This window comes from Macaca mulatta, chromosome 5, assembly GCF_049350105.2.
Source record: "Macaca mulatta isolate MMU2019108-1 chromosome 5, T2T-MMU8v2.0, whole genome shotgun sequence".
NCBI classification, from domain to species: Eukaryota; Metazoa; Chordata; class Mammalia; order Primates; family Cercopithecidae; genus Macaca; species Macaca mulatta.
The window spans coordinates 134,400,424-134,421,170 of NC_133410.1; the positions used below are offsets into that span (position 1 = coordinate 134,400,424).

The 20,747-nt window shown below is 36.9% G+C and overlaps 1 long non-coding RNA gene across 1 annotated transcript in view; it reads right to left on the reverse strand.

Annotated features, from left to right (window-relative positions):
- LOC106998491 (uncharacterized) overlaps positions 1-18,746 on the reverse strand; it is a 124,143-nt gene extending 105,397 nt beyond the window's left edge. The window contains exon 1 of the long non-coding RNA XR_001444968.3: positions 18,674-18,746. This is a non-coding gene — a long non-coding RNA (uncharacterized LOC106998491). The remainder of the gene's footprint in view (positions 1-18,673) is intronic.
- Positions 18,747-20,747: the final 2,001 nt, after the last annotated feature.

Genomic DNA, 20,747 nt, shown 5'->3' on the forward strand with positions numbered 1-20,747 from the left:
TCTCTTGCCAGATCTAAAATGGAATAGGTTTGAGTGTGAGTGACATGAGTGAGAAGTGACTAATCTCTGCCACCCATCATTTTGAAGGTTGCAAAATTAACTCACTTTCCCTTTGTTAATGTAGATGGAAAGAATGAGACAGTTACAGAAATACACGTTATTTCACTATAAAGTTTGTTAATTATGCTCGCCTCTATTTTCTATTTGTAAAGATATTTGATAGTCATTTCTGTTAAGAATTATCCCAGTTTTCATTAGTGAGTTTTGCAGCTGCTTGGAGTTCCTGGCAGGCAACTCTGTTTAAGACTGGGGTAAGTCTAAAATGTTTTCCCTAAAGTTTCGGTTCATATTGAAAACAGACACACACTCTCGAATGTTTAAAACAGAATTGTTTCTGGCCAAATTTTCAGTGTCAACAGAAAATACTGCAGAAGAAGTTACATTTTAGTTTTCATTTTTTTGAGAAACTCAAAAATCAAGTGAAAAATCTGAAGATAAAAAAGAAGAGAAATAGATGGAGGAAAAAGAGAAGTCAAGAAAGGAGAAATTCCACTACACCTTTTAACCCAAGTTCACAAAGATTAATTTTAAGGAAATCATTACTAGTAATCTGTTACATTTTTTTCAAGGAGGGTTCATAGAAACTTAACATTTCAAGAGCTTTCATTCTAAGAATGTGTAACTCAAAACCAAAACAAAACAAAACAAAACAAAAAATCTTTATAGAAACAAGTTAATCCTTATATATTATGATTCATTTTCTACTGTCTAAGCGATTACATCAGTTTTCTTTCACAGAAAAATCAGAGTGGATTGACTGTCAAGAAGAATAAATTGATCTTGAAACTACATTACTATTGCTTATTTTATTGTATACAACTCTCTATATAATGGAGGCTCAAAAGCTTAAAAGATACCTTTTACATTTTAAGACTAATTTTATGCTGATGATAGACTTTTTTCAGACTAATTACATTTATATACATAATGCTTCTCAATAAAATTACTTTGGAAAGAAGATCCCATTCACTAATTGTTTAAAAGGTGTTGAAGTGCATATTCATGAAAGAATGGAACAGAGAAATATTTTACTAAGAGGAAAAAGTTCTTACTGAAGACAAAGAGAATTTCTAAAAATTTTATATTTCAAATTTGCACTATCTCAAAAGGCTTAGGGTTGATAAAATTTGTTTAAAAATCATAATAAAAATGATTCTTTTTAAAGAATAATGTTTTTCATACTGCAAACCATAGAGATCGACACTATCCTGGCTAACACGGTGAAACCCCGTCTCTACTAAAAATACAAAAAAAAAATTAGCTAGGCGTGGTGGTGGACACCTGTAGTCCCAGCTACTCGGGAGGCTGAGGTGGGAGAATGGCACGAACCCGGGAGGCGGAGCTTGCAGTAAGCCGAGATCGCGCCACTGCACTCCAGCCTGGGCGACAGAGGGAGACTCCGTATCAAAAAAAAAAAAACAAAAACAAAAAAACAAAAAAAAACAAAAGAACAAAAACAACCAGAATGTATCTGGTTAGTATCAGAAGCTATATAATCATTTTATAATAATACACACAAGGGGCCTTGGAAAATCACAATGAATCCTTCCCATTGTTTTGAAAAATAATGCCTTTCTATACCTGTTTTTAGAAAATAATGAACTAGCCAACTTAGAATACATATGGTTGTTATTCTCTTTAGCCATAAGCAGTAATTTGTTTGTTACAAAAATGTAATGAGTTTGAAACTACGAAGTAAATGAAAACCTAGGATGGTATAGGTTAAGCACACAAAAGAGACCAAACTGACACATGATGGGCATGAGAATTATGGAAGACATTTAACTATCACCTGAGAGTAATGGCCACATGCATACTGGGATATGAGGGTTTAAATAAATGGAGGCTAGTGAGGAAAAGAGAAACTGATCAGGAATTTGCCAAGTAAAACCAAGATCATTGAAAATGTTACACCTGCAGTTAGAGGGGAGTTAGAAAAAGTCTACATAATGAAACCAAAAAGCCTCTGTCTTTCTTCGCGCTGCCTCTGGGTAGAAAACTATTATTCTCATTTTCCTCCTCTTCCTTTATCCCCATGCCCTAAGCTTTGTCACCATAGGCCCGCTGTCAGATAAACCAGGGACTCTAATTTTTATTACTTACCTCACCACCACCCTTTGGGGAAACCCTAACCAAGAAATGACATTGAAGTAGTTCTAGGTTTGCATTGCCTCTCAATGAGAGGAAGAAACAAATCTGGAACTTTCCTGAGGAAAGCATGCTCAACTGTAGCTCCTTAAAATTACCAAAAGTTCTCAAGGATTGCTATTTAGTTCAATTACATATGAACAAAAGGAATATTATATGTAAAACAAAAAATAATAGGCTGCCATGCCAGAAAGTCAATAAAAATGTATTTAAAACATCTCTAAGACATAAAATGTTAAAAATAAATGATTTCAGAAATACCACAAAAATAAATAACGAAAGTTAAGAAGAGTTGTTAATATCAAACTAAATACACTTTAAGAAAAATGTTATTAGGAAAAAATAAAGTAATTATAAAAGAATATAAATTTTAATGGAAGAGTTAATTGCAATTCAAAATTTGTGTATATCAAATTAAACAGCCTTAAAGTATTGTAAGAAGTCACAAGGGGAAATTGAAAAACCCAGGGTCAAGTTGGTATTAAGCTCTATTACTTTATAATTACTTTGCAATATAGAATACAGACTATCTCAGTTTTTCTGATACTTTAATAATGTTTGTATGAAAATCAACTACAGGTTATCTTAAAATGCAGATTCTGATGGAATAGAACCAGTGGGGGTGTTCTGAGTTTCTGTAGTTCTAACAAGCTCTTTCCTGATGCTGATGCTGCTAATCAGTGGATCACATTTTCCCAAGTAAGGAATGTTTCTGAAGGACAGTAGGGGTGGGGTGAATCATCTCTGTAAGAAGAGTCTCAAAGATTTCACATCAATATTACTTTTGTATCAGTACTCATGGATGCCTGGGGGTGAATGAAATACACAGCTGATCCTTGAAGGAGCAGAATTGGTGGCAAGCAATTTTGAGGGAAGTGTGTGGATAGCTTTATGTGAGTGAACATAAAGTGTGTCATGTGAGTGCCAAAAGAAAGCATCCACTGCAGAGAAGGCATTTAACAACAAGGTGGAAAATATAATATCTGCTGAATGTCAATGAGTCTCTGTTCTTGACCACCTCAGTGTTTGCACAAGTCTATAGATGGAGTAACCAAAGATATGGAGATCGTGCATAGGTCCAGCCACATGAATTCTCTTGCAGTAAGGCCAACTGAACTATTGCCACTACAGAATAATTAACCTATCAGTAGCAAATACTGATCCTGAGCTCTTGATACAGAACCATTCCACAAGGAGACCAGGTAACTCCTTACATATTAAATTAATGAGACTGCCTTCTAACCTGAAGGAGACAGCAGTATAAATTCACTGGAGTTTACGTCTACTCTAGATATAAACTTTCTGTCCCTGTTTGCAGTGATCCTGCCAGCATTACCACTTAACAATCTGGAAAAAAACCTGATTTATTTATAGATGATAGATAACTCATAATATCCCCTGAGTGGAGGGGGGTTTAATAGTAAAATAGGTGCATCATTAGCTGCATGACCAAAGACCAACTAGAGTGCTATAGAGGACACTTTTTTTAAAGGGTCCCATAAGAAATAATTTAGACTTTGTATGCCACGAGGTCTATGTCACACCTACTAATTCTGCAGTAAGATTGGAAAAGTAGCCATAGACAATACATAAATGAATCACAGTATATGTGCTGCGAGAAAACTATTTACAAAAATAGGTGGTGGACCAGATTTGGCCCTTTGTTGTAGTTTGCTGATCTTTGGGCATCAGCATCATCTTAGGAATGGCACTCTTTGATTGGTGTGTTGTCCTCTAGGATATGGCATGTGAACAAAACCAGCAGCTACGTATCTAATCACCCAGGAAGCTAGTGGTGAAAATGTAACTAACATTCCTCAGCTTCATTCCAGCAATTTACTTGTGGAGTTCATGCTTCCAACACACTGCTGAATTTAAGGTGATGGTTCTTAAGTTGGTGAATGCTTCCAACAGGACACAGTAATGGTTCCATTGAACTGAGGCTATGGTTATCTTTTCTATTGAACTAAAGCTATGGAAATATTGTTCTTTGGATTCCTCATGTTGGTGAAGTAACAGGCAAAGAACACAGTACCGTATTGGCAGGGATAATTAAACCTGATTATCATAAAGAGCAATGGTTTCCACTAGATAATAGAGGCACTGCAGTATATATAGTACTTTCTTCCATTCCCTGTGAAAACACTGGATAGACAATTTTAGCAATTATGGCTTGACCAGGAGAAGGTGATTAAGAGCTCAGACTTTATTGGGATGAAAGTCTGGGTCATGCACAGGAATGCAACCTGGATCTCCATAAGTTCTGAGGAAAGCATTATCTAGAATGAATATTAGAGATAGGAAATTATAAATATCAATTATGGCCCATATAAATAATTGTAGTTGCAGGAACTAAAGTTTGTTACAAAAACCTTCATGTATTATGTAACTCATAAAGATTATAGACTGATATTACTATAAACATGCAGCAATAAGAAAAAGTTAATTTACAGCATAAATGGATTTGATTGATGCAAAGAGTGGACTATGACAGATGCTTTTGTTTATTCTGAATATCACCTCTGATTTTAGCTATGGTGGTGGTGGATAGTTCTGTATGGGTATTGATAACTTCCTGCCACATTGACTTAAAGAGCATGCTACCTGGCTAAATTTTTGGCCTGCATTGCCTCTAATAGAAGAGAGGGGATCACAGATTATTATAGATAATTAATAGGGAAGGATAATAAGTGAAAGAAAAAATAAGATGTGGAAGAAAACTGTCAAGGTAAAAATGGGTGATTAAAGTATTAGAGGAAAGAAATTGTGCTGTGGTTAATGGAGCACTATTTTCCCATAACCATGCCATGCCTCTTGTAGCAAGTGCAAGTATTTTCTCATCTCCATGCTATACCTCTTCTAGCAAGTACATCTCCCAAATGCCCTTAGGGATGGAGTTCTGGTTACGAATTACTCACACTTGTGTCAAGGTTGGCAGGTGAAAGTGAGACAAAGGCCATCTGTGACAGATCATGGAGATGACAGGACTCTGTGGCAGCCTGGCCCATGTGGCTGGTGATGTCACCAGCGTCATGGGGATGAAGTGCAGTTGTGGTCATGGTGGTATCAGGGATATCAGGAGCATTGACTTGACCACTGATGTAGAATTGTAGATGTGCGCTGTGGCCTTTAATTCAATAGCTCAATGTCGCTCCAGCTTCTGATTCCCTGGAATTGTTTAAGGTATTTATATAGTTGTATTTAAGATATTTGTATACTTTATATATCACTACATAAACCTTGAATGGTTGTGTCTTTCTTCTGCTACATCTTGGCTGCTTCAAGGAGAGGATGCCATCCTACTGCTTGTTTAATTTCTCTTTAAGTAGTCATGTCTCAACTTTCCCACTGAAACCAGGGCACTCCTTTTTCAATTGAAGACAATATTTCTCAATAATGTAATACAATTGTTTCTTGGAGAAGACTTCTGTTAATGCTGAGTTCCACAACACCACAGCTTCCTTATATTGTAACTTTGCTTGTCTTATTTAAACACAGTTAAATACAAAGCTCAATTTAGGTAAAAGAAAAACAGTTGTATCTCAGGCATCAAGTCTTCTCCTGGTTTGGTGATATGCCAGACTTAAGCACTCGTCTGCCAATTATTCATCTCTCTGTGTGCCACAGCTAATGCATTTGCCAAACATTCCAGGTGTCAATTGCTTTACTTATGCTTTGTTGGAAAGGATAAAAAGAAACTCCCTAGGAAATATTGCCAATTAAGAAGAATAGCTTTTTTAATGGGGATGTATTATTTTCTCCTTAAATTCCATTAGGTACTTAGCCTTCAGATTTTCATATGTTTCACAGGTTTACAGATGATTTTCCAGTTTGGCATGTTTATAGTTGGCCACAAAGAAAATGTATTTATTGGACAGATCAATTTTGGTTTCTGCCATATCCTTACTGTTCTCTGGGAAACTCCTCCATTTCCATTACTAGTTGAGTAAAGCTGCAGGCATGGCGCTGCTCTGTACCTCATAATCCACTCCCAAAACCACATGTAGTCATAGGTTCACAGTGGGCCCATGACCCCACGACAGGTAACCTACAAGATGGAAGGATATCTAAAACTGTCTGGTATTTCAAAATCTTCCCCAACAAGGACATAATGTTTACCTTGGCCTATCAGATACTTTTTCTTAGGAATCTGAACTATTATCAGTTCACTAGTACTTGGAAAAATAAGAAAACCTACAACCTGAAGCGGAGAAAGTTGAGGAATTATGCCTTTTCAATTATTTTTAACAAGTGTGTGATTTGAAAATGGCTATTAAAACCATCTAAACAATACAGATATCAAATGGGATAGATACTAAATATAATAGATATTTTTAAAATGTCATTTTGTCTGAAACAGGCCTAGGACATGGCTTTTGTATTCAGGATTTCAAAAACCTCTAATAACTCAGTTCACAATATTTACAGCTCATTTTAAATCGCTACAATTTATTGGCACCAGATTGGAAATCCATATCCTGAATCCATCATACTGTCTTAATTATTCCTCTAGATGATGCATAATAATATAGCATTTTTCATCATATGTGTAAAATTCACTAATTAGAAATTGTATTTGTGTGTAAATATTAGATATAGCTTGCATATATTTAAGTATCTAATATAAAATGTACACATAAAATGACTAGACAGATGCACAAGAAATTAAGCCTATATTGGCATTGTTTTGGGCCTTACCACGTCTTCATGTCATACACATATTCTTGGTATATTGCAGGATATACATCCTGTATAGCTCACACTGAAATTAATTACAAGCTATGACATCATTATCATTTGAACAAAATAAACCTTTTAAAAATATATACTGTCTGTCTCTCTGGAAAGTTTGCCTGTTCATCGAAGCATGCAAAACAAAGGGTTTTGCAGAAGCAACAAGATCCCAGATTAGGCTGCCAGATCAGTTTAATCAACTCTGGAAGGAAATGGAGTGACAGTTGTCCAAACCAGATCACGCTTATATTCTCATCAAGTCAGTTAATCCTGTTCAACCAACTGTTACTGTGGAAGAGTAAAAAGGATCCTACCTTCTGGCATCTTGCAATATGGTTTGGAAAACAAAAACATATAATCTGAAAGAGGCTGTGATAAAAATTCAAATAGAATTACAGACAAATTGCAAAGAAAGAACAAAGGAAAGAAAGATTATTTTTGACTGTTAATGAATGCCAAAGGCTTAGAAGATATATTGAGTTTGCCTATACAGGATGTGGAGAACTTCATTGTTTTAAACTTTGCAAACAGATAACGTGGTTTAACTCTGCTGACATGCACTATCGCACTATTTCAGTTTTCACTTAACTCATTTCTTGCTGGCCTCTCTCCTGCATCCTTCGTATGTTTACATATAATCAAAAATTTTTCCAAATATCAGTTTTTCCTCACATCTCTCTCATTGCACTGTATCCCTCTTCATTTGATAGTTAGTTTGCACATTCCAAAAGGGGATTTAAGACATTTCTTCATGTTTTTATGGTTCAATTCAATGTTTTGATAGAGGAAATTATTCTCATTTCCCCTAATTTACTGTTAACAAAATGGCTTATGTGCTAAACAACTTATATTTAACCGTCATTCCCAACTTTGATAAGTTATATTTGACTCACATTTACTAGATCTGCTTTACATACGTACTATATTTTTTTGTGATTTTTAAATTCTGCAGGTTGTTAGGAGTGAATAATTCTATTCTAATCACAAGAGAACATTCCTTCTGTGCTGTCGCCTGTGCTGATCTGTACTGAGGGAAAAAAATAAATGAAAGGAAACAATTGAGATCATTCTAGCTTTGTTTCAGTTATTTGATATTTCAGTCAAAAAATTATATAGATCTGAAATATTCAGATAATTGCTCAAATAGTAACATTTTAAAGTGAAGCAAAACTTCACATTCTAATATATGCAGAAATAGTCCCTTACTCTTCGTCTTATTTGTTAGGTACTGAGCAATACCACTGATTCTTCCAAGATATAATGATACCATTTAGCCCATTATTATGGCAGTACATCAGGGACAAACAGAAAAAAAAAAAAAAAAGAATTATCTTAAACTATATTGAATTGAATTTTAAATTCAATTATGCTTCAAGTTTTATTATCACAGATAAAACACTAATTTTCTTTAACTGTGTACTGCAATCTTCTTATGGAAGTTATAAGGCATCTTGTCCCCCTTGGGCATGTTGTCTTATTATATTTGTACAGGCTTTCCCATCGATCCTATTTTTTATTATTATTAATACTATTTAATATCTCCTGAATGATTATCTACTGCCTTAGTACATTTTGGAAACCTCCCTGGGCTCCTCTTTACAGCCAGAGAGGAGCTGTTGCATAGAAGTATAACGCTTCTTGAAGTGTACTCCAGGCTAGAAGGCCCCTAACGATGTATAAAACTAAAAACTAAGGTCCAAAAATATTACAAACACAAAATAAGTGCTTTGACTTTTAGAAAAGTTCTATCCAGATTTATTATGGCTAATTCTAGCCTTATTCATGCAAATTATAGAAGGACATTTTAGTAAACAGCTCACTGAAAAATCTGCACTGGTGTATGGTGTGTTTGAGAAAGTTAAATATACACTCTTGTGGTAGTATTGGAAAATGGTTCTGTGCTAATCTTGATTTGTCAGGATTTGAAATGCCCCTATGATGCTGATAAAGTCGGGAAATAAATGGGTTTTGACCATTATCTGGCTCACAGCTAGGCCCAATTAGACTCCAAACTCTCTGGGCAATGCTTCTTTCATTCCTTAGTATAACTGAATTAAATTTCCTCAGCATTAGCAGAATTCTCACAGAAACTCTCTATGTAGAGACACTTATAAGTCGACCACTATAAGAAAATTGTAAATCAAAAGTAAATGAAGTGCCCAGTTTATATAGGAAAAAATTAGTTTTAAAAAGGAGATAAAAAGACTATAACAAAACAGAAAAAGTAGGAAAACATGACAAAATTCATGATTTGATAAAATTATATATAATTTTTAAATGAAGTTATATTTATGATACTGAGATATCACTTTATATTTTGTGTAAAAAATAGTAATTGCCGAATATGCTTCAGAATTTATAAATTTAAAGATTTAATCTATATTCAGTTAAATCTATAAATTTAAATCTATATTCAGTTGAATCTATAAATTTAACTGAATATAGATTAAACTGAAAACATATTTGGAGTTTTGTGTAATAAATATTTTAGAATTCAGAATAATTCAGCGGGAGCATTTGTGTTTTGTTGAAATTGTCCATAAAGCTATACAATGTGGGAAATGACAGTGACCTTAGAGTTTATCTAGATTATTTTCAAGACTTTGGGGAGTAGAGGAAAGACTACATACTGTATCTCCTAAATCTCAGCCCAGTTTTCTTCCCTTCCATCTTTTTTTTTTTTTTTTTTTTTTGAGACGGAGTCTGGCTCTGTCACCCAGGCTGGAGTGCAGTGGCGCGATCTCGGCTCACTGCAAGCTCCGCCTCCCGGGTTTACGCCATTCTCCTGCCTCAGCCTCCCGAGTAGCTGGGACTACAGGCGCCCGCCACCTCGTCCGGCTAGTTTTTTGTATTTTTTAGTAGAGACGGGGTTTCACCGTGTTAGCCAGGATGGTCTCGATCTCCTGACCTCGTGATCCGCCCATCTCGGCCTCCCAAAGTGCTGGGATTACAGGCTTGAGCCACCGCGCCCGGCCCCCTTCCATCTTAATGCTTTTTAGGAGGCAAGTGTAAGACACATCAGAGACAAAATTAGATACACATGTAGATACAAAATACACATGTAAGGATAGGTTTTTGTACACACATGCACACAATTGAAATGGTTTCATATAGTCATCATGGAATAGAAGCAGTTCTATATGGTTAATGGTTACTGACAGATAAAACTATGTTGATACTCTGTACCCCCAAGTTCCCCCAGGTGTCGTGAAAATTACTGCACGTGTGTGTGCGTATGTTTACGCATGTGTACACATGTTGTTTAGAACATACCTATGATTAATATTAATCAGTGATCCATCAGTTGATAATAGCTCACATAAAAGGCTACATTTTCATATGATCGTGAATTCATTGAATGTAAGTGGTAGAACATATACAAAGATACAAATTCAAATGCTGAAATACAGTTCTACAATAGACCGTGGTATTTTGATTTTTCTTACTTAAAGTTGACTTTGTAGAAAACCAGTTATCACAGTAAATTTATAGAACAAAAAACGCAAATGTGACAACAGCAGATAATTCTCCCGGCAGTGGTTGCTGCTAGTCATGACACTGCTTTCAACTGTCAGTACTTATTCATGTGTACCAATATTGAAGACTTTTAACACACCAAACAAATTTTGACAGTTCTGCCGACATGTCTCATCTGATTTAATCAAATATATCAGAATAATCTAGCCACTACCTGATTTCTGTATTTCATAAATGTGAAAACTTTTTCATAAAGTATAGAAATGTACAGAACTTAGACTGCTCTGAGGAAAAACATGCCGCCTGATAATGTAAAATTATAGTATTTTGATCCGTAGGTTATAGTATTTAGAAAAAAATCATATTTTCTTTGTTGAATTCCCTGTAAATTTAGTATGTGATATAATAACTTTGTTGTTTCTAGAGCATAAGTTTTTACTAGAGCATGGAAACCAAATTATATTGCATACTTAATCCAATTTTACTTTCCATGTTTATCCTTTTCTGTAGAGTAACCCTTGTTATTGAAAATAAGAAGTGAAATAACTGAAATATATTTGTAAATTCTGCTTATCTCAAAATATTTCAATAATGATTTTTTAATTTTAATTTTTATTTCTGCTTTGTAATTCTTTAGTGAAAAACCATGTTTTTTCTAGTTATAACATATATATTTTTAATGTAAATTATACAATTAAATTGTACATTATTTGTTCATTTTGATCAATAAATGATGCTGTTTGAAACAATAGCATTTTACCTATTGGTTTTATTTTAAAGATAATAATATTTTGTGTTAAGGAGAACAAATAGCTATTTAAAACTACTCTTTTATTCTTTATAATTCTAAGGTCCTAAATTAGCATTTTAAAAGATTGTAAAAAAACAATTCTCTTGCATGTTCTTTATCTTTCCAATATAAGATGACTGGGCATAGGAGTAAGATGCAATTTTCAATAACGCATAAGCTTTAAAGAATAAATAATTTGCAGGGTAAAAACAGAGTGGACAATAGGTGCAAGCTGGAAAAATGACTTTCGATGTTAATCAAATGTCTGGTTCAAAATAAGAAATTCAATACACAGTTTTATCTTTTTTTCCCCGATTTATACATAGTTTAACTCAAGGTTTTTTAACCAGTAAAAAGAACATTTCCTGGCATTTAGACTCTTATAAAAAATGACCATACTGAAGTCAGGTTATTTTTATCAACAGGCTATTTTCAGTGTCCTAGGAAATGTCTCCTCAACCATAATGACTGGTATTAGAAAGGTTGACACGACAACTTAAACAAACATACTTATATGTGTATTAAGGCTCTACAGAACAGGAATTTTCCTGAAATTAAGGGCAGTAATTAAGGGCAGTAAAAAAAATCAGGCTGTCCTACAACAGGGGTTCTCACCCTCAGCAGCACTGACATTTTGGATCATAGAGTCTTTGATGTGTGTGGGCGGGAGTTGGGAGGCAGGGTTTGTCCCATGCATTGTTTAGAAGCATCCCTGGCCTCTACCTGCTAGATGCCAGGAGTACTTGCCAAGTGATGACAACCAAAAATGTTTTCAGACCTTACCAAATATCCTCTCAAGACAAATCACCCCATTGATATTTGTTGAGAACTGTGTTCCAGCTCCTTAAAGACATCCTTTAATTGTCTTTACTACAATATGCCTAGGACCAGAGTTTTTCCTCGACTATACAACAATTACACATTTAAGAAGATGATGGACATTTTAAGAACAAAGTAAACTCTTCCTATTTTCTAGGGACTCTTGTAGCCAGCTTCTGAATTTCTATATGATTATAAAAGAGAGGGAAAAATAATTCACTGTGTTTCAGTTACCATAAGTATTTTCTTCAGAAGAGTCTAAAAGAAAGACTTCTCCCTTCCTCAGAATCAGACCTGTGCAGACCTTGTTAACAACACTCATCTACAATGCTATAAGGGACCTCAGGATTAAAATCTACACCCAGGAAAATACTTGTTAGTGATTTTACTTTTAGTTTTAAACAGGAAAAAAAATGGTGCTTCCCTTATTCATGAAATCAGATATTTTTTAAGAAGGTCATATTTAAGAGAGTCATAGTAGTAGTGGCAATCAGATGTGTACATATAAAGATGTGTGTGTATACGTGTGTGTGTGTATATATATAGAAATATAAATATATATAAAAAGCATTTAAACAATGCTTAAGTACAATTCAAATATTAACTCATTTATTTATTCCTCACAATAAGCCTATAAAGTACTATTATTATTCTATTTTACAAATGAGCAAACTGAAACAGAAGAGACTAACCTGTGGTGCCAGGATTCAAACCTGGGCATTCTGGCTGTAGAATCAGTGTGCAATCAGTCTTCCACTCAGCCAGTCACTGTGCTATGCTTCTTTTCAATAAAAAATATCCATTCTTGGCAGATGATGGTAGATAAGAATACTGAAGCTGCAACTGAACATAGCCTGAGTGGTGGGTTCCCTGGGCCAGTCCAGTTTGTATGGATTCTGACTACACCAGAGAATCAGGAGCCCACTTGCCTGGAATGACCCTCTGCTATCAACCAGCTGTTCTTTGATCAATTTATTACAGACTGATGCTCATTTCTAGCTCCCTTTTAGCTTTAGCAGGACAGAAGTCTTTTCCAGATGTATGCAATTTATTTCTGAGTAGTGAGAATAGCTAAAGGACAGATCATTTCTTCCAAGGATCAAGCCTTGGGATTCTAGGTATAAGCATGAAGACAATAACATCCTTCAGTCTGTTATAGATAGATAATTTTCCTATGGTTCCCCTCATTTCCTGGTGTGCTTTTTGGGCTGGATTAAATATTCTCCTGTTTTATTAAAAAATAAACTATTCCAAGCATCATGGAAAAATGCTTTGTATGCGTTCTTATTAAATCTTCATGAGAACTGCAAGAGATAGGTATTGTTATTTTCCAAGTATTTGCAGATGAGGAATTAAAAGCTCAAGAAACTAAGCTCCTTGTCTAGTCACACATTCAGAAAATGGTGGAACTCAAGACTCAATCAAATCCAAGTCTCTATCGCTCCAAAACCATTGAACAATTATGCATCTTAATTTTTCTCTAAATTTAAGAAGTTTGACTAGATTGTCTTTAAGACTTTGTGCAGCTACAGATGCTTGCACATCTATATTCTAGAATGTTTTTTCCTAAAATTTTAAGCTCAATTTTAGGATTGTTTTAAAAAGTAGTTCATTTAAACGTAATTTTACAGATAAAGCCATGGTATTAGCCTATATTCCATTGGACATTAACGTCTAATATTTTCTTATAGCTATCATATTTTATCTTATTGATGTCAAAAGGAAAACTGCAATTAAGTGAACACACAATTAGGCAGAAAAGGAGAAAATATCTAAAATACTGATTAACTCAGTTTATATGAGAAATAGTACAGAGAAATGAGGCATAATAAACCTGAGAACGGGTTTGTCAAATTTCAGTTACAACAGTATATGGATTTCTTTTATTTCCTTGTGATTATTATTGATTAGGAGTAATGTGAGATGGTTTTAGTTCATAAAATATCTGTACTACTACTGCTTATGTTAGTAATAACACAGATAATATTGAGAGATTTGTGGAATTATATAGATTTAATATTCCATGCTTGAAGAATATACTTAATATTTTGTAACTTTCAGTTTATTATACAAAAAGGAATTTACCATCAGCCCAAATTATTACTAATCTGAATTACTGAGTGTCCACTAGAAAGACAGAGGATTTATAGGACCAGAACAGTGAAGGTTCAGGATATTATAATATGATGAATAATTTAAAAAGAGAATACTTAAGCCAAAGAGAATCTTTAGCCTGCCCAAAAGCAACTTGTTGACATAGATATTCAAAGAAAGAGGTGGGGAGCACCGACCTTGGCTGCAAGCAATAAGGGGGAGCATAGTTAGTGGAGGATTTAAAAATGATAATAAAACTGACAAAACGTTGGTCCTAACTTTTATTATCATTGTATGCTGGCTATTCTAAATAATGTCAATAAGAAAATACTCTTCCCTGAAGAGAAATCTCTGTTAGTCTAAATTCTAAACAGTTCTTGTTCCTGCTGAAACATATATATATATATATATGTATGTATATGTATATATTTTAAGACAGTATACTTTAAACAACATTGAATACTACTCAAAATTATTTATGAAATTTCCAGCCATATCATTGTCCTGAAAAATGTAGTCTCAAGTATATATGATCATTTTGAAAATAATTTCTTAAGTGTTCAAAATCATTGGATATTACATCTGGTACAGTTTGTGTCCCTAATCCCTGTGACAGTAATTTTACATGAGTAATGATAGCACAGTAATTGTAAAACTAAGAAACAAAAATTGAGTTACTTCAGATCTGTCATTCTATATGACAATTTGAAGTTTTTATTTGCCTTTAAACATTTTGGACATTTGAAAGCTGCTAGAAAAAATGTAAAGGAACAAAAGCTTGAACAGCATTTTGATTTCTGGAATTTAACATGACATTGGATTTTTATAAATCTCTGCCAAACTCATCCTTGTGTTTTACACATTTCCTAAGTATTTGTGTATTTGAGGCTTCTTGCAAAAGAACTTCTCAAAATTGAAATTAATGAAGTGTGTTCTTTTATCCCTGTGAGTGATAGGTTGGCATATCTATATACATTTTCTATTGAATTTATGGATGTGAAGAACACCAATTTTGACAGAGATAATGAAAGATTTGCAAATGTCAAAACCCCAAAACAGTAGCCATGTAGTTTTTATTCATTAATGAAACAGACTAATATATAGATATAAGTTTTTCTTCCTTAAAGCATAAAATCAGGTTAGGTGCAGTGGCTCACACCTGTAATCTCAGGGCTTTGGAAGGCCAAGGGAGGAAAATCACTTGAACCTAGAAATTGGAGAACAGCCTGAGCAACATTTGTAAGACTCTGTTTCTCCAAAAAAGACAAAAATTAGCTGGGCATGGTGGCACACACATGTACTCCTGACTACTTAGGAGGCTGAGGTGGGAGGATCAGTTGAGTCCAGGAGGTCAAAGCTACAGTGAGCTATGATTACACAAGTGCACTCCAGCCTGCGTTACAGAGGGAGACCTCATGTCAAAAATAAATAAATAAATAAAAAGCATGCATTCATATAGCTATAAAAGTACTAGTCAAATACCCCTTTTCCTTCTTGATACTGTAGTATTTTAATGTATATGTAATTCCACATATGAAGTTCAAGAAAAGAAGCTTTTCACTGGCTATGTTTCTTCTCTGGCTATTTTTTCACATCCTGATTGCTACTAAAAATAGTTGTGTCATGTAATGTCAGGGATATTAAAAATGATCCATTCTGAGTGTTAAATACATGAGAAAAGCCACTACTGGAGAAAAAAAATAAGATAATTTATAATATATTTTGGAGACAAATTTGATTCAATTTGGAAGAAACAAAGTTTGCAACCTATATTGAATATACAAAAGATATGGGTACCCTATGAAAAGAGCATTTCCTTTCCCTGGATGAGGCTGTGATTACTTTGGTGAATCAGTATGAGGGAATCAATACACGGACAAAATATTGGACTAAATGGCCTTCTAACTCTGCTTCAACTCCTAAGGCAGTATTTTTCCTTCTCAAGTAAGAAAAAAGTATAATTGTGGGTCCAATACAAAAGGGGTATACCTCTGGTCAGGTAAATCTTGCTAACTCTTTTTCTTTTAGTTTCATAAAACAAGATACATTTCTCAGAAGGACTCTAATAAGCCTTATATACCCAAGGGCATCTAGAAAGTAAGTTTGCAGTTTTATTGCATGATGCTTAATTCAATGCATCAACTTGCATGAGGCAACTCTATTAAAAACTATTTCTGGGTCTGTTGATGAGGGTGTTTCTGATAGTGACAGGAAACAGACAAATTCCTAAGCAGACAGGATGGGTCCCCTGTAAAACCCAACTGTATTAGTCAGTTTTCACACTGCTGACAAAGACATACCTGAGACTGGGTAATTTATAAAGGAAAGAGGTTTAATGGAATCACAGTTCTACATGGCTGGAGAGGCCTCACAATCATGGCAGAAGGCAAAAGGTATGTCTTACATGGCAGCAGGCAAGGAAGAAGAATGAGATCCAAGTGAAAGGGGAAACTGCTTATAAAACACCAGATCTCATAAGACTTATTCACTACTATGAAAACAGTATGGGGGGAACAGCCCCCATAATTCAATGATCTCCCAACAGGTTCCTCCCACAAGACATGGGAATTACGGAAACTACAATTCAAGATGAGATTTGGGTGGGGGCACAGCCAAATCATATCATTCTGCCTCTGGCCCCTCCCAAATCTCATGTCTTCACATTTTAAAACCAATCATGCCTTCCCAACAGTCCCCCAAAGTCTTAACTCATTTCAACATTAACTCAAAAGTCCATAGTCCAAATCTCATCTGAGACAAAGCAAGTTCTTTCTGCCTATGAGCCTATAGAATCAAAAGCAAGCTAGTTACTTCCTAGACACAACAGGGGTACAAGCATTGGATAAATATACTCATTATGAATGGGAGAAATTGGCAAAACTGAAGGGGCTAAAGTCCCCACACAAGTCCTAAATCCAGCAGGGCAGTCAAATCTTAAAGCTCCAAAATGATCCTTTTTGACTCCATATCTCACATCCAGGCCACACTGATGTAAGAGGTAAGTTCCCATGGTCTTGGGCAGCTCTGCCCCTGTGGCTTTGCAGGGTACAGTCTCCCTCCTGGCTGCTTTCACAGGCTGGTGTTCAGTGTCTGTGGATGTTCCAGGTGCATAGTGCAAGCTGTGGGTGGATCTACCATTCTGGGGTCTGGAGGATGGTGTTCTTCTTCTCACATTCCCACCAGGCAGTATCCTAGTAAGGACTCTTTGTTGAGGCTTTGACCCCACACTTTCCTTCCTCATTGCCCTAGCAGAGGTTCTTCATGAGGGCCCTGTCCCTGCAGCAAACTTCTACCTGAACATCCAGGCATTTCCACACATCCTCTGAAATCTAGGCCGAGGTTCCCAAACATCAATTGTTGACTTCTGTGCACCCGCAGGGTCAACACCACGTGGAAGCTGCCAAGTCTTGGGGCTTTCACCCTCTGAAGTCATAGCCCAAGTTGTACCTTGGCCCCTTTCAGCCATGGTTAGAGTGGCTGGGGTGCAGGGCACCAAGTCTCTAGGCTGCACACAGCATGGGGGCCCTGGGCCCAGCCCACAAAACCATATTTTCCTTCTAGGCCTCCAGGCCTGTGACTGGATGAGCTGCTACCAAGGTCTCTGGCATGACCTGGAGACATTTTCACCACTGTCTTGGTGAATGACATTTGTTACTTATGCAAATTTCTGCAGATGGCTTGAATTTCTCCCCAGAAAATTGGATTTTCTTTTCTACTGCATCATCAGGCTACAAATTTTCCAAACTTTATGCTTGGTTTCCCTTTTAAAATGGAATGCTTTTAACACCACCCAAGTCACCCCTTGAATGCTTTGCTGCTTGTAAATTCCTTCTGCCAGATACCTTAAATCATCACCCTCAAGTTCAAAGTTCCACAGATCTCTTGGGGAGGGTCAAAACGCCACCACAGTCTCTTTGCTTAAACATAACAAGTGATCTTTACTCCAGTTTCCAACAAGTTCCTCAGTTCCGTCTGAGATCACCTCAGCCAGGATTTCATTGGAATTCATTATCAGCATTTTACTCAAAGTCATTCAAAAAGTCTCTAGGAAGTTCCAAACTTTCCCACATTTTCCTATCTTCTTCTGAGCCCTCCAAACTGTTCCAACCTGTTGCCCAGTTCCAAAGTTGCTTTCACATTTTTGGGTATCTTGACAGCAGCACCCCATTCCCGGTACCAGTTTACTTTATTAGACCATTTTCACACTACCAATAAAGACATACCTGGCACTGGGTAATTTAAAAAGGAAAAAGGTTTAATGGACTGACAGTTCTACATAGCTGGGGAGGCCTCACAATCATGGTGGAAGGCAAAAGGCATGTCTTACATGGTGGCAGGCAAGAGAGAACGAGAGTCAAACAAAATGGAGAACCTCCTATAAAACCGTCAGATCTCATGAGACTTATTCCCTACTACAAGAACAGTATGGGGGAAACTGTCCCCATAATTCAATTTTCTCCCACTGGTTCCTTCCCACAACACTTGGGAATTACAGGAGCTACAATTTAAGATGAGATTTGGGTGAGGGCACAGCCAAACCGTATAACTGACCTTAAGCCAAAGACAGCCTGAAACCTGAAAACCAAGCTGCCAGTTCCAGGTGGAGTCCATGACCAGAGTGAGAACGGCCTTGATGCCTTTTAGCCAATTGAACGGTGTTTTTCCAGGCCCTCCCATGGACCAATCAGCATGCACTCTCTCATTCTGAGCCCATAAAAACCCTAGACGCAGTCTCGCAGACAGGTATGATTTGGGGCCCCTTCTCACACAGAGGACTATCCACTTTGGGTTCCCTTTCGTGTTGAGAGCTTTTCTGTGGCTCAATAAAATTATTCTCTCCCCTGCTTACTCTCTGGTGTCCGCACACCTCATTCTTCTCAGTTGCGTCACAAGAATCTGGGCCGGCAGAATGGTGGGTGCAAAAAGAGCTATAACACCTGCTCCTGCTTGTTGAACTCCAAGAGCAAAAAGACCGTTGGATACCACACGCCCCTGTCCACCAAGCTGAGGGCAACGGGGAGAGCTATGACAGGGAGAACTGTAACACGCCCCCATTCTCCTAGCTGCAGGCATGAAGAAGTGAAGCAGTTTGACGCCATTCCCTCCTGGCTGGTTGGCTGAACTTCAAGAGCTGCAACATTTCGTGAGAGCTCAGATCTCAGCATTCCCCCGGCGAGAGCTGTAACACCCCTTGGGACTCTGCAGTTGCTGGAATTTCTGAGTTTTTAGGTGCCATCACATCCACCCTCATCTAGACTCTGGTGCCCAACGTGAAAACCTGCCGTGGCATGTCCAGTCCAGCTGTGGGCTGAGTGCAGAGTCCCTGTGCACGTGTGGGATCTGGGGCAGGGTGTGAGCCAAGTGCAGCCTGCCAGGCTGAGTGGGTGGAGTGAGCCCAGTGGGCCGAGCAAGGCTGCAGGCAAAGGTCAGGGTGGCCACAGAGATTTCCGGCGGACAAAGCAGCACCGAACGAATTCTGTAACATTTCAGATGAGATCAGCATCTGAATTAGTGGGTTCAGTAAAGCAGATTGTCCCTGGCTCCTAGTGTGGGCAGGCATCGTGCAATCCATTAGGAGTCTGAATAAAACAAAAGGAAGAGGAGGAGCTTACACCCTTCCCCGCTTCCTTACTGCTTGAGCTGCAACATCTCATCTCATGTTACCTGTCCTCAAACAGGGATTTACATCATCACCTACCCTGGTTCTCAGGCCTTCAAACTCACACTGAATTACATCACTGGCTTTCCTCGATCATTGGCTTGCAGACAACAAATCCCAGGACTTTTCAACCTCCCATAACCACATGAACCAATTCCTCATTATACCTCTCTCTCCCCTACACTCTCATGCTCACTCTCTTTCTATTCTCTTGGTTCTTTTTTTCTGAAGAACTTACATAATATAGGTTGTAACCCAAAGTAATGGAGGAAACACCAAAATCTGTTTGATTGGACCTCATATCAACAGCTTCCACCACACAGTTGTTGCTTTTGCTTTGGTTTTTCTATCTTATGTTGCTATTCTTATTCCATGGAGGTTTTTGCAAATATCAATTTAGTTACAACAGTTTATCACCTACTGTCTCTGATTTTGATTTTAGCATTTGCTAAAACAATTATATGACACAAAGAATGTAATGTAAAGCCTGAAATTAAGGTCCAATGCTATATGCTACCTTGATATGTGGTGAAATTGGAAGCGCCTCACCTGGCCTAACATCTTTTTCCTCACTCTGCTCCCTCAGATAAGGTCCCCTCACCAAACAACCCTGTTTATCAAGGGGACCAGGCACAGTTCCTTCTTCTTCTTCTTGAGTAGTGGATTTTCGTTACCTGACAGCCTGTGAGAAATTACTCAAACAGGCCAATCACATCCTCCTGAAGGAACCAGGGGGCACTTCACCCCCTTTATACTATAAGCTTGACTCCGCAGCTCCTGGTTGTTAGCTCTGTTCTCAAAGACAACCATCATGAGGCCCTGGGTGTCAAGCAGGTTCCTCGTTCTCAGGCTGTGAGTGTAAGAGACTAATAAATTGCTAGCTCATCTGCCCAGTGATGGGTGTTCTGTGTTCAACCATTCCCATAACTCTGAGGAGGGAATCCTTTCCCCATCAATGGAGCGAAT